The 12,943-nt window shown below is 39.1% G+C and overlaps 1 protein-coding gene across 1 annotated transcript in view; it reads right to left on the bottom strand.

Annotated features, from left to right (window-relative positions):
• The window catches only part of LHFPL3 (LHFPL tetraspan subfamily member 3), a 467,110-nt gene that overhangs the window by 32,798 nt on the left and 421,369 nt on the right, over positions 1–12,943 (bottom strand). The window lies entirely within an intron of this gene.

The following is a 12,943-nucleotide window of genomic DNA, read 5'->3' on the forward strand; positions in this document are numbered from 1 at the left end:
TAAATAAAATGTTATATAAACATATACTATTCAGCCATCAAAAGAATGAAATCCTTTCATCTGCAGTAACATGAATGAACCTGGAGGACATTGTGTTAAGTGAAATAAGCCAGGCACAGAAAGACAAATATCACATGATCTCCCTTATACATAGACTCTAAAGGAGTTGATCTCATAGAAGTGGAGTAAAATACTGGTTATCAGAGGCTTGGGAGGGACTGAGGAAGGATAGGTAGAGACTGGTCAACAGGTACAAAGTTACAGTTAGATAGGAGGAATTATTTCTGGTGTTCTATTGCACAGTAGAGTGACTATTAGTTGACAACATTATATTATACATTCCAAAATAGCTAGAAGAGAGGATTTGGAATGTTCTTGCCACAAAGAAATGATAAATGTATGAGGTGATGGATATACTAAATATTCTATTTTAATTTTTGCACAATAAATATGTATTAAAACCTCACATTATGTTTGCCATAAATATGTGCAATTATTATGTGTCAATAAAAAAAGTTTCTTGAAACTATGCTTACCACATGCAATGCATGCTGATATTTTCTATTCTATTCTCCATTTGATTTCATTTTTAATAAGGCTGAAAAACACTGCAATATATTGTGGCACCACAGAGCTTTTATGGACATTAAGAAATCCTGGAGAATACTTACATTCAATTTCCCAAATATTACTGTGGTAATTCTATAAATACACTTTATAGGAAGAGGTTACTTTGAAAATTAAAAAAAGGAAAGTAGCCGTTGTTGTCTCTTTGAATATTTCATTGAATTACTCAGGATCCTACTTTTTGGTTATACAAAGCTTTCTGAACAAGTGGGTTCATCCACTCATTCACTAATTCCTTCAACAATTGCTTATTGAGTATCTCCTATGAAGTACCAAGCGCTGTTCTTGGTGCTAGGGATACAGTGACCAGGAGAAGAGACATGGTTTATGTTATTATGGAGCTAATGTTTTGTCAGGAGAAGAGGCAAAAAGAAAATGAGTACGTTGTAGTATGTACTAACTAGGAAAGAAACTAAAGGCTCAGATAGAAAATAAAGAGTTGGCCCTTCTTTAGAAAAGGTGGTCAGGTAAGGTCTCTTGAGGGGGCAACATTTAAGCTAAGGCCAAAAACAGACTAAAAACTAGACAAGTGAAATTGGCGTGAAAGATGTTACAGGGAACAGCATGTGCAAGGATCCTGGTGTTGGAAAGAGGCTTGCTGTGTTTGAGGAACTATAGGGAGATCAGTTACTGGGTTGGAGAAAGTGATCACACTGAGGTTGCAAAGCAGGCAAGGGCTATGCATCATGGTGGGTTACTGTTTCCAGGGTATGTAGCTTAGCCACACTGAGTTAGAGTTCTGTGACTATCAGGGTCAAATAATTCCTGAAGCTGGCAAGACAGTTGCTATATAACTCTTGCTTTACCACAACTTACTGAACAATACAGGAATGGGTACCTACTTTCTTCCTTTTTAGCGGGTACATGGCTCTACAGGGCAGGTCTGGAGGAGACAGAAACCAAGAGGGGTGACAAGTAGAAAGCCTGCCTCGGAGAACTCTCCTTTAGTTATTTGTTTTTTTAACAGAATAATAGTTCAAAACTGTGGGTCATATTTGATTTTTCTCTTTTCTTTGACCCACATCCCAAGTGTTGCCATGCTTCTCTAATCTACCTGTGCACTCTTTCTGCATAGGTAGGTATTATTGACACTCCTCTACTTTAGGCCTTCAATACTTCTCATAAAGAGTCTTAACTTTTCTCTGCCTTCAGTTTACCCTCACTCGAATCCAGGTTACACATGATTGCCTAGATCATCAAGCCCAACATTTTTGCTGGCTCCCTACTGGACGTTAAAGAACAGGCAGGCATCGTAGTCAGGTATCAAAAACTCTGTAATCCAAACCCCACTTACTTTTACACCTGGGTTGAACCTCACATGACTCCAAGTTTTTGGATCTTTCTTTTTTCTCTTCTCTTTGGAGTATTTGCCATGATTTTCCCTAAATGTTCCATTGTTAAATATCTTTTAGCACTCAAGCCAAACGTAACATCCTCCACAGAGCAAGCCATCTCAAATTCTTCTTGATTTGTAACATTGCCTGTCTCTGCACTTTCATAGCTGTTGACAATTCCTAGTTTAGGGTCCTGGTTACTTTTTACATTGTTATAGTTATTTACTTACAAGTATTATCTCAATTAAGAGACTATACACTTAAATGTAAAACTCAAAGCTATAAAAACCCTAAAAGAAAATCTAGGCAATACCATTCAGGACATAGGCATGGGCAAAGATTTCATGATGAAAACATCAAAAACAATTGCAGCAAGAGCAAAAATTGACAAATGGGATTTATTTAAACTAAACAGCTTCTATACAGAAGAAACTATCATCAAAGTGAACAGACAACCTACAGAATGGGAGAAAAGTTTTGCAATCTATCCATCCGACAAAGGTCTAATATTCAGAATCTACAAGAAACTTAAACAAATTTACAAGAAAAAAACATGAACAAACCAATTAAAAAGTGGGCAAAGGATATGAACAGACACTTCTCAAAAGAAGACATTTATGCGGCTAACAAACATGAAAAAAGCTCAACATCACTCACCATTAGAGAAATGCAAATCAAAATCACAATGAGATGCCATCTCATGCCAGTCAGAATGGTGATTATTAAAAACCCAAGAAGCAACAGATACTGGTGAGGTTGTGGAGAAATGGGAACACTTTTACACTGTTGGTGAGAATGTAAATTGGTTCAACCATGGTAGAAGACAGTGTGGCAATTCCTCAAGGGCCTAGAACCAGAAATAGCATTTGACCCAGCAATCCCATTACTGGGTATACCCAAAGGAACATAAATCATTATATTATAAAGACACATGTATGCATATGTTTATTGCAGCACTATTCACAATAGCAAAGACATGGAATCAACCCAGATGCCCATTAATGATAGACTAGATAAAGAAAATGTGGTACATATATACCATGGAATACCATGCATCCACAGAAAGGAGTGAAATCATGTCTTTTGCAGGGACATGGATGGAGCTGGAAGTCATTATCCTCAGCAAACTAATGCAGGAACAGAAACCAAACACGGCATGGTCTCACAAGAAGGAGTTGAACAATGTGAACACACAGACACAGGGGTGAACAACATACACTGGGGCCTGTCGGGTCAGGCAGGGTGAAGGAACACATCAGGAAAAATAGCTAATGCATGCTAGGCTTAATACCTAGGTGATAGGTGCAGCAAGTCACCATGGCACACATTCACCTATGTAAGAAACCTGCACATGTACGCAGGAACATAAAAAAAAGTCTTTGGTTCATTATCAAATATATAGCAACTAAAACAGTGCAACTACATAATAGGCACTAAAATATGTTTGAAAATGGGAAAATGAATGAACAGTTAAAGGAGCTGTAATACACTCTAAAATATGGTTCATGGAGCTCAATATCACAGTCTCAAGTCTAGTTGAAGATGGGTTCATATTTAGTTGACATTTAACAGAAGCAAATTTGTTATGATTAGACAACAGATTACAAGTACTTGGGAGAATGTTATTATTATTATTATTATTTTATTATTATTATGATTTGCCTGAGACAGAGTCTCACTCTGTCACCCAGGCTGGAGTGCAGTGGGGTGATCTTGGATCACTGCAACCTCTACCTCCCGGGTTAAAGCAATTCTCCTGCCTCAGCCTCCCAAGTAGCTGGGATTACAGGCGTATGCCACCATGCCCAGCTAATTTTTTGTGTTTTTAGTAGAGATGGGGTTTCACCATGTTGGCCAGGCTGGTCTTGAACTCCTGACCTCATGATCTGCCTTTTTCAGCCTCCCAAAGTGTTGGGATTGCAGGTGTGAGCCACTACACCCTGCCGAGGATAATTTTTAAAAGGTAAAGTTGGTGATTTGAAAATTTTTACAAATTTCTGTTTCCTCTGTATCTCCCAGCAGGCACTAGTCAGTACCCAACTTGCTCTCTAAGGCATTGTCTAGTGATAACAACATTGTTAAAGCACATGGGTTCCATGAAAAGAACTCCTTTTATTTAGGAGGATGCAGAAGATCTTTGAATTCAAACTATAGTTAAAAAAAAAAAAAAAAACCTCTAAGGATTACTTGGAATATTTAAAAATATTCTAAATGGTTTTTACATATTAAATAATTTTATTTGTGAGAAAATTAGTTTCTTATAAAGAAAAAAAGAAAATTGAATATTTTTATTTTACAAATGGGAATCACCTGAAGAATAACTTATATTACAGTATCAGCTGAAGTTAATAGAAATCACTAACTGACATAAGCTCAGGCAGGTTACTGAACATTATAGGACAACTTCACTGGAAAAGGATGTGTGTGGAATGGTTATGTCAACAAAGATGTCTTTTCTCAAAGTCCTTCTGTCTTGAAGGTAGGCTATCTTAGAACTTTCATTTCTGGAAACTCTAAATTTCAAATTGGGATAAAAAAACAGAGGTAGAATTAACTCTAAGTTGAAACCACAGGGGAATAAGAATGGCAAGCCGTTGTTCCCTGTTTTCAAAGTATATGGCTTTCTAAATGAAATTTTAAGCAAAGAATATGAGAAGATAGATGGAATAATATACAACAGTACTTTATGCAATGGATATTTTGCTGAAAGTTACAGAAAAAGAATTTCTGAGATGCAATTCTTATTTTCAATAATGCAAGAGAGTTGGCTGGTTAGAGAACGCTTGAAACCAGGCTAACAAGGTCAGGGTTTTCGGTGCCTGGAAAAAAATGTTTAGGCCCACCTAGCAAGGATATTTCAGTTCTCCTTCCGGCTACAGGGCAGGCACTGCAGTGTGTACGAGTTCTCCATCCACTTCTTGTCAGCCTTTTCTTTTTTCTTTTTGGATATATTCTTTTTTTTGAGCTTTTAAGTTCAGGGGTACATGTGCAGGTTTGTTACATAGGTAAACTTGTGTCATGGGGTTGTTGTACGATTATTTCATCACGCAGGTATTAACCTAATACCCATTAGTTATTTTTCCTGGTCCTCTCCCTCCTCCCACCCTCCCCTCTCTGAATGGTCCCAGTGTGTGTTGTTCCACTCTATGTGCCCATGTGTTCTCATCATTTAGCTTTCTTAAAGTGGAAGACTTCATCCCTTTCTAAATTCTCTGTTTTGAAAATCTAAATAGTTGTATGGTAGGGTTAAAAAGCGCACAATTGCACTTAAAAGCTTTTAAAACTTTAGATGGCCACAGCATAACAAAAGCTTTATTTTCTGACATGTATTATCAAAATGTACATTTTTTCTCCTCCTATCCAAACTCCTCCTACTTGGCTATTTTGTTCTGTTTCTGAAAGGTTAACGCCCCCAAAGTTTAGTATATTTAATTTAAGCCATTGAAATAGTTTAGGCTCTATCGGTTTTTTTGGAAAGGCATGACTATTATATTCTGCATTAATGCTTGAGTGCTGTAATACATTTCTGTTTTCTGGTATTCTGTTAACCAGAACCTTATTAACCTGCACGATTTGTATAGCCACTGGAAACTAACAGCTGTTCCTAATCCTAAGAAGTACCTGCAAGATCCTAGGCTAATGCCTCAGTCAATGAAAGTTTAAATAATATTCTTCTTTGCTTTATAATTAGTTATTTCTGATTCTTCACAAATTGATAATCCTTTAAGATGTAGCACGATCACTATAGTAAACATTAGAGTATACAAGGCACCAGGACATTAGATTAATTTGGACATGTTATTTCCTGACCAGGAGGGATAGTAAAGGATTAGTTTCAATTGGACTATTATCCAAAAATGGGTTTCTTATTAAAATGTCACCTAGGAAATGACTAACCTCCTTGCAGATATGTGTTTCTTCATTTTGGCAGCAAGCAGGTTTTCTGGAAGTATATCAGAGATCATCTTTTTTTAAAAATCCAATTCTTTTTTTTTTTTTTTAAATTATTATTATACTTCAAGTTCTAGGGTACATGTGAACAATGTGCAGGTTTTTTATTATTATTATTTTTTTTTAGACAGAGTCTTGCTCTGTCACTCAGGCTGGAGTGCAATGGCATGATCTTGGCTCACTGCAACCTCTGCCTCCCGGGTTCAAGCGATTCTCCTGTCTCAGCCTCCTAAGTAGCTGGGATTATAGGTGCCTGCCGCCACACCCAACTAATTTTTGTATTTTTCGTAGAGACAGGGTTTCACCATGTTGGTCAGCCTGGTCTCAAACTCCTGACCTCAAGTGATCCACCCACCTCTGCCTCCCAAAGTACTGGGATTACAGGCGTGAGCCACCGCACCGGGCTGAGAGAACATTCTTTTTTTTTTTTTTTTTTGAGACGGAGTCTTGCTGTGTCGCCCAGGCTGGAGTGCAGTGGCCGGATCTCAGTTCACTGCAAGCTCCGCCCCCCGGGTTTACGCCATTCTCCTGCCTCAGCCTCCCAAGTAGCTGGGACTACAGGCGCCCGCCACCTCGCCCGACTAGTTTTTTGTATTTTTTAGTAGAGACGGGGTTTCACCATATTAGCGAGGATGGTCTCGATCTCCTGACCTTGTGATCCGCCCGTCTCGGCCTCCCAAAGTGCTGGGATTACAGGCTTGAGCCACCGCGCCCGGCCGAGAGAACATTCTTGAACGCTAAAGAGAAATGAGAGCTCACAAGCTGGAGGTGAGCAGAGAAGAATGATGAAAAGAAACCATGCCATGACATCTTCTAATGCAGAGTATACAACAGAAGCGCCCTTGTGAGGATATCACTGTTGATTTCAATTTTAGGTATCTTCCAAATGGTTAAGAAACATTTGCATTCTGAAAGGAATCTCTGTGTAGAGGCTACTGATGCCCACAATGGGTTCTTCTGAAATAGTACACAAATGGCTAGTGGTTCCCCAGAGCCACTAATTGCTCTGGCATTTTTCTTGCTAAAGAGCTGAATGTAACCTCTATGGAGGGAATATCCTTAGAAAAATCCACAAACCTTTGTAATTGGGTCTTTCTTCAAAGGAAAATGAAGCAAAATGAAAAAAGCAATAGGGGGGTCTATGACTTGGGTTACTTGGGCCTGCTGATACTGCTGGTCTAACTATCCCAATTGGGGCTTTTAACGTTGTGAACCTGAGAACTAAAATTATTTTCTGAACAAGAAGAGAAAGTTTAAATGCATTCTTTAAAGTCTATGCACTGTTGCACAAAAAACATGATAAATTGCCTCATGTTGCTGAAGCACTCAAGGGGAACTTGGTGAAAAAAAGGAACCTGCATCCACTTAGCTCTGTCAATTATTCAGGCATACAGTAGTTGAAGAAATTGATGCCAGCAGACACTGCCAGGCTATGGAGGGGGAACTTTCACATGAGGATTGTCACTCTAAACACCTGGTAAAAGAGATAGAAGGCTCATTCCTATCAATCCTTTATTGGTACATGGCTGACAAACTTGAGCTGTAATATTTATACCTCTAGAAAAAGTATAATATGGCCGGGCGCGGTGGCTCAAGCCTGTAATCCCAGCACTTTGGAAGGCCGAGACGGGCGGATCACGAGGTCAGGAGATCGAGACCATCCTGGCTAACACGGTGAAACCCCGTCTCTACTAAAAAAAAAAATACAAAAAACTAGCCAGGCGTGGTGACGGGCGCCTGTAGTCCCAGCTACTCGGGAGGCTGAGGCAGGAGAATAGCGGGAACCCGGGAGGCGGAGCTTGCAGTGAACTGAGATCCGGCCACTGCACTTCAGCCTAGGCGACAGAGCGAGACTCTGTCTCAAAAAAAAAAAAAAAAAAAAAAAAGAAAAAGTATAATATTTACACCTTAGTCTCTTCTGAAAATGGAGTCACTAGACAATCCAGGACATGAAATACTGTGGTTTAGAGTGTGGTGAAGAAAACACATTGTGTCCTGGTAAATTTTGGCTTTAAACACAATACAATTTTATGGGCATTTAACTTGGGGTCATAACACAAAAGATATAACATCCCTTAGAGAGATGGAGGAGAAAAGAAAATATAAACACAGGGATCTCAAAAGAGAAGAGTTAGAATGTTGCGTCTGATGATGAGAAAAGCCTCTACTCTGCCAAAATACTCAGCTCCAGTTTGTCCAACTAAAAGGATCTGTATATACATCCACACACTGTGCGGTATCAGCTTAGACCACAGCTGTAAGCAGATGATCAAGAGTTCGTCCACACTTGCATGTATGAACTATCTAGTTAATGGAGAAATACCTTTTGTAGAATATGTTGCCAGACAAGAGGAAAAATAAATAACATCACTTGCTAATTTACCCAAATTTTAAGGGTTAATAGCCAAATAAAATGAAAATCAGAAATTAGAACTTAAAAAATTAAAAGCAGTTCTGATCTCTAGAGCACCACTAGATGGCTTCTGAACATACCATGGGTCCAGTCACATTCATTGAAATCCTGATAATGCTATAGTTAATAAGAATAATACATATCATAATAATAGCTAATATTTATTGAACATTTACCATATATGGGGCATACTTTACAGGCATCATCTCATTTGATTCTCCAATAAAGCTAAGAGAAACATGAGAATACTTCTTCCTGACACCTTCAGTTTCCACAAAGAGGAATTTTTCCTTAAATACTCTTGGCCCCTTATTCCACTTCTCATTCCTTTCCATGGCAGTGGAATGAGTTACCTGACGAGTGTCTCGGGAAGAGGAACTGGGCATGCCTCTCCAACCCTTTCCTTTCCCTGCCTTAGGAGTAGTTTGTCCACACGGAGCATGTGTTCTACTCCTCCATGCTGTACATCCTACATAAGGCAGGCCTTATTATTTGTTTTATTATACTTTAAGTTCTAGGGTACATGTGCACAACATGCATGTTTGATACATAGGTATACATGTGCCATGTTGGTTTGCTGCACCCATCAACTCATCATTTACATTAGGTATTTCTCCTAATGCTATCCCTCCCCCAGCGCCCCCACCCCCTGACAGGCCCCGGTGTGTGATGTTCCCCACCCTGTGTCCAAGTGATCTCATTGTTCAATTCCCACTATTAGTGAGAACATGCGGTGTTTGGCTCTCCGTCCTTGCTCAGAATGATGGTTTCCAGCTTTATCCGTGTCCCTGTAAATGACATGAATGCATCCTTTTTTATGGCTGCATAGTATTCCATGGTGTATATGTGCGACTTTTTTATTTAATTTTTTTTTTATTATACATTAAGTTCTAGGGTACATGTGCATAATGTGCAGGTTTGTTACATATGTATACTTGTGCCATGTTGGTGTGCTGCACCCATCAACTCATCAGCACCCATCAATTCGTCATTTATATCAGGTATAACTCCCAATGCAATCCCTCCCCCTCCCCCTTCCCCCCTCCCCATGATAGGCCCCGGTGTGTGATGTTCCCCTTCCTGAGTCCAAGTGATCTCATTGTTCAATTCCCACTATTAGTGAGAACATGCGGTGTTTGGCTCTCTGTCCTTGCTCAGAATGATGGTTTCCAGCTTCATCCGTGTCCCTGTAAATGACATGAATGCATCCTTTTTTATGGCTGCATAGTATTCCATGGTGTATATGTGCGACTTTTTTATTTAATTTTTTTTTTATTATACATTAAGTTCTAGGGTACATGTGCATAATGTGCAGGTTTGTTACATATGTATACTTGTGCCATGTTGGTGTGCTGCACCCATCAACTCATCAGCACCCATCAATTCGTCATTTATATCAGATATAACTCCCAATGCAATCCCTCCCCCTCCCCCTTCCCCCCTCCCCATGATAGGCCCCGGTGTGTGATGTTCCCCTTCCCGAGTCCAAGTGATCTCATTGTTCAGTTCCCACCTATGAGTGAGAACATGCGGTGTTTGGTTTTCTGTTCTTGTGATAGTTTGCTCAGAATGATGGTTTCCAGCTGCATCCATGTCCCTACAAAGGACGCAAACTCATCCTTTTATTTTTATGGCTGCATAGTATTCCATGGTGTATATGTGCCACATTTTCTTAATCCAGTCTGTCACTGATGGACATTAGAGTTGATTCCAAGTCTTTGCTATTGTGAATAGTGTCGCAATAAACATACGTGTGCATGTGTCTTTATAGCAGCATGATTTATAATCCTTTGGGTATATACCCAGTAGTGGGATGGCTGGGTCATATGGTACATCTAGTTCTAGATCCTTGAGGAATTGCCATACTGTTTTCCATAATGGTTGAACTAGTTTACAATCCCACCAACAGTGTAAAAGTGTTCCTATTTCTCCACATCCTCTCCAGCACCTGTGCTTTCCTGACTTTTTAATGATTGCCATTCTAACTGGTGTGAGATGGTATCTCATTGTGGTTTTGATTTGCATTTCTCTGATGGCCAGTGATGATGAGCATTGTTTCATGTGTCTGTTGGCTGTATGAATGTCTTCTTTTGAGAAATGTCTGTTCATATCCTTTGCCCACTTTTTGATGGGGTTGTTTTTTTCTTGTATATTTGTTTGAGTTCTTTGTAGATTCTGGATATTAGCCCTTTGTCAGATGAGTAGATTGCAAAAATTTTCTCCCATTCTGTAGGTTGCCTGTTCACTCTGATGGTAGTTTCCTTTGCTGTGCAGAGGCTCTTTAGTTTAATTAGATCCCATTTGTCAATTTTTGCTTTTGCTGCCGTTGCTTTTGGTGTTTTAGACATGAATTCCTTGCCCATGCCTATGTCCTGAATGGTATTACCTAGGTTTTCTTCTAGGGTTTTTATGGTGTTAGGTCTAACATTTAAGTCTCTAATCCATCTTGAATTAATCTTCATATAAGGAGTAAGGAAAGGATCCAGTTTCGGCTTTCTACTTATGGCTAGCCAATTTTCCCAGCACCATTTATTAAATAGGGAATCCTTTCCCCATTTCTTGTTTCTCTCAGGTTTGTCAAAGATCAGATGGCTGTAGATGTGTGGTATTATTTCTGAGGACTCTGTTCTGTTCCATTGGTCTATATCTCTGTTTTGGTACCAGTACCATGCTGTTTTGGTTACTGTAGCCTTGTAGTATAGTTTGAAGTCAGGTAGCGTGATGCCTCCAGTTTTGTCCTTTTGACGTAGGATTGTTTTGGCAATGCGGGCTCTTTTTTGGTTCCATATGAACTTTAAAGCAGTTTTTTCCAATTCTGTGAAGAAACTTATTGGTAGCTTGATGGGGATGGCATTGAATCTATAAATAACCTTGGGCAGTATGGCCATTTTCACAATATTGATTCTTCCTATCCATGAGCATGGTATGTTCTTCCATTTGTTAGTGTCCTCTTTTATTTCACTGAGCAGTGGTTTGTAGTTCTCCTTGAAGAGGTCCTTTATATCCCTTGTAAGTTGGATTCCTAGGTATTTCATTCTCTTTGAAGCAATTGTGAATGGAAGTGCATTCATGATTTGGCTCTCTGTTTGTCTGTTACTGGTGTATAAGAATGCTTGTGATTTTTGCACATTAATTTTGTATCCTGAGACTTTGCTGAAGTTGCTTATCAGCTTAAGGAGATTTTGGGCTGAGACAATGGGGTTTTATAATATACAATCATGTCATCTACAAACAGGGACAATTTCACTTCTTCTTTTCCTAACTGGATACCCTTGATTTCTTTCTCTTGCCTGATTGCCCTAGTCAGAACTTCCAACACTATGTTGAATAGGAGTGGTGAGAGAGGGCATCCCTGTCTTGTGCCAGTTTTCAAAGGGAATTTTTCCAGTTTTTGCCCATTCAGTATGATATTGGCTGTGGTTTTGTCATAAATAGCTCTTATTATTTTGAGGTACGTTCCATCAATACCAAATTTATTGAGCGTTTTTAGCATGAAGGGCTGTTGAATTTTGTCAAAAGGCTTTTCTGCATCTATTGAGATAATCATGTGGTTCTTGTCTTTGGTTCTGTTTATATGCTGGATTACATTTATTGATTTGCGAATGTTGAACCAGCCTTGCATCCCAGGGATGAAGCCCACTTGATCATGGTGGATAAGCTTTTTGATGTGCTGCTGAATCCGATTTGCCAGTATTTTATTGAGGATTTTTGCATCAATGTTCATCAGGGATATTGGTCTAAAATTCTCTTTTTTTGTTGTGTCTCTGCCAGGCTTTGGTATCAGGATGATGTTGGCCTCATAAAATGAGTTAGGGAGGATTCCCTCTTTTTCTATTGATTGGAATAGTTTCAGAAGGAATGGTACCAGCTCCTCCTTGTACCTCTGGTAGAATTCGGCTGTGAATCCATCTGGTCCTGGACTTTTTTTGGTTGGTAGGCTATTAATTATTGCCTCAATTTCAGAGCCTGCTATTGGTCTATTCAGGGATTCAACTTCTTCCTGGTTTAGTCTTGGAAGAGTGTAAGTGTCCAGGAAATGATCCATTTCTTCTAGATTTTCTAGTTTATTTGCGTAGAGGTGTTTATAGTATTCTCTGATGGTAGTTTGTATTTCTGTGGGGTCGGTGGTGATATCCCCTTTATCATTTTTTATTGCATCTATTTGATTCCTCTCTCTTTTCTTCTTTATTAGCCTTGCTAGTGGTCTGTCAATTTTGTTGATCTTTTCAAAAAACCAACTCCTGGATTCATTGATTTTTTGGAGGGCTTTTGTGTCTCTATCTCCTTCATTTCTGCTTTGATCTTAGTTATTTCTTGCCTTCTGCTAGCTTTTGAATGTGTTTGCTCTTGCCTCTCTAGTTCTTTTAATTGTGATGTTAGAGTGTCAATTTTAGATCTTTCCTGCTTTCTCTTGTGGGCATTTAGTGCTATAAATTTCCCTCTACACACTGCTTTAAATGTGTCCCAGAGATTCTGGTATGTTGTATCTTTGTCCTCATTGGTTTCCAAGAACATCTTTATTTCTGCCTTCATTTCGTTATGTACCCAGTAGTCATTCAGGAGCAGGTTGTTCAGTTTCCATGTAGTTGAGCGGTTTTGATTGAGTTTCTTAGTCCTG

The sequence above is a fragment of the Rhinopithecus roxellana genome, chromosome 6 (assembly GCF_007565055.1).
Source record: "Rhinopithecus roxellana isolate Shanxi Qingling chromosome 6, ASM756505v1, whole genome shotgun sequence".
NCBI classification, from domain to species: Eukaryota; Metazoa; Chordata; class Mammalia; order Primates; family Cercopithecidae; genus Rhinopithecus; species Rhinopithecus roxellana.